A 2203-nucleotide genomic window follows, 5' to 3' on the forward strand; every position below is an offset into this window, starting at 1 on the left:
CCGATAAAAATCAATTGGTTTTTCAGTAAAATATCTCGAGATAACATTTTGGACATCATCCAAATTTTCAAATTTTTTGCCACTAAGAAAATGTTGTAGCGATCGAAATAAGTGGAAATCCGAGCGTGCAATATCGGGCGAGTATGGTGGGTAAAGCAGTACCTCCCAACCCAATTCATTAATTCTTTCCATGGTTCGTCTTACATAGTGCGGTCTTGCATTGTCGTGTTGCAGAATAACGCCTTTTCTGTTGACAATCGCCTAATACTTTTCGATTAAAGATTGGTTCACTCGATCCAATTGTTCACAATAAAGATCTGCATTAACAGTTTGTCCAAGTTTCAGTACTTCAAAATGAACAATTCCGCGTATACTCCACTAAACACACACAAGCATCTTTTTGGGATGTAAACCCGGCTTCGCAGTACTTTGTGGGGATTCATTTGGAGAGAGCCACTGCCTTTTGCGTTTTGGATTATCATATAGGACCCATTTTTCGTCTCCAGTGATCAAGCGATCAAAAAACGATTCTGTATGGTGCCGTTGAAGCAATACATTGCATGTGATAAATCGGTTGGCTTTGTTTTCTTCGAACAGATTATGGGGGACCCAAACGCCTGCTCTGCTTATTTTTCCAATCTGCTGCAAATGTTCTTGGATGGTCGACCAAGGTTGGTTAAGGGTGTTTGAGAGTTCCGCGATTGTCTGACATGGATTTGCTTCCACTTCTGGCCTTAGCATATCGTTGTCTAATGTTGTTGGTCTTCCTGATCGATAGTAGTTAGAGAGATCAAAATTACCGGATCTGAACTTAGAGAACCATCTTTGGCATTTACGAACGTCTAATGCACTTGGATAAACATCGCAAGTGTTTTTGGTCGCAACTCTTGCGTTACTACCCTTGCGAAACTCAAAAAACATGCCGGATATGCTCTTCTGGTATTTGGCTGGCCATTTCACCCCAAATTGCAAAAAAAAGTCTAATATTTAATTATTTATTAAAAGTGAATAGGTCACAATAACCTTAAAATGTCTTTGACACGACTTCGAAGTACACAATGACCTGACAAATAATAATCAAATATCGACATGCGCAGAAACGACATTACTTTCCGGTCCACCTAATACTTAACGCGTAATATAGTAGATGCTGTTCGAGACTCTACATCTAGATTGGAATGCTTGTATGACTACGTCTACCTCGTATATATCATGAAAAAAATTGCAGAAAAACGAAAGCTGCGTAGAATCTAGCACAATAGCAGATTACCTGAGGACAAGCATAAACTAAATAAAGCTACCAGAGTTTTAAGAAGATCTCTACAACGCTTTAAAAATGAAGGATTCCAAAAAATTTTAATGAACTTCACTCGTCCAACTCAAGACATACCGCCGCTTCGCCAACCACTAGATGGATGGGCAAGAAGATCAATAGACAAAGCAAACCTCTTTGCCTCTCATCTGGCTGATGTATTTAAACCATCTGCCTCCACTTCGCTCATCGATGAAGAAGAAATTAGGAATTTCCTGAACGCGCCTTTGCAATTGTCGCCACAAATCAAACCCTTTATGTCAAAATTAACAAATACAGTTAACGCAAATTCAAAGAAGGCTCCAGGTAAAGACCTAATTAACGGGAAGATAATAAAGGAATTGCCAAAGAAAGGGATAGCATTAATAGCTTCCATATTTAAGGCAATTCTACGTTTATTATCTAACATCCTGGAAAGTAGCTATCATAACTCTTATTCATAAACCAGGGAAACCAGCTCATGAAGTTACGTCATATCGGCCAATCAGTCTTTTATCCACTATATCCAAGCTATTTGAAAAAATGCTAATAAGTCGCCTCTTCGATGCACTAGATGCACCAGTTTTCCCTGAGCATCAGTTCGGGTTTCAAAAAGGTCATTCCACAACTGAGTAAATTCACCGTATAACTCGTCAATTATCATAAGATCTCGAACGGAAAAAATACTGTTCAGCAGTATTTCTGGACAATAGACAAGCTTTTGATAAAGTGTGGCACATTGGATAGCTGTACAAACTTTAAAAAATTCTGCCATACTCTTTTTACACAATCGTAAAATCCTACTTCACTGACAGACAATTCATAGTAAAGTATTTAAATCAATTCACCACAGCATTCCCTTTTTTATCTGGTGTCCCACAAGAGAGTGCACTCGGTCTTTTACTATATGTA

General features: G+C 38.5%; 1 pseudogene; it reads right to left on the reverse strand.

Annotated features, from left to right (window-relative positions):
- Positions 1 to 378: 378 nt before the first annotated feature.
- On the reverse strand, positions 379 to 921 carry LOC118448507 (histone-lysine N-methyltransferase SETMAR pseudogene; annotated as a pseudogene).
- Between the last annotated feature and the right edge of the window lie 1282 nt (positions 922 to 2203).

The sequence above is a fragment of the Vespa mandarinia genome, chromosome 17, assembly GCF_050613455.1.
Source record: "Vespa mandarinia isolate Hongniang chromosome 17, ASM5061345v1, whole genome shotgun sequence".
NCBI lineage: Eukaryota > Metazoa > Arthropoda > Insecta > Hymenoptera > Vespidae > Vespa > Vespa mandarinia.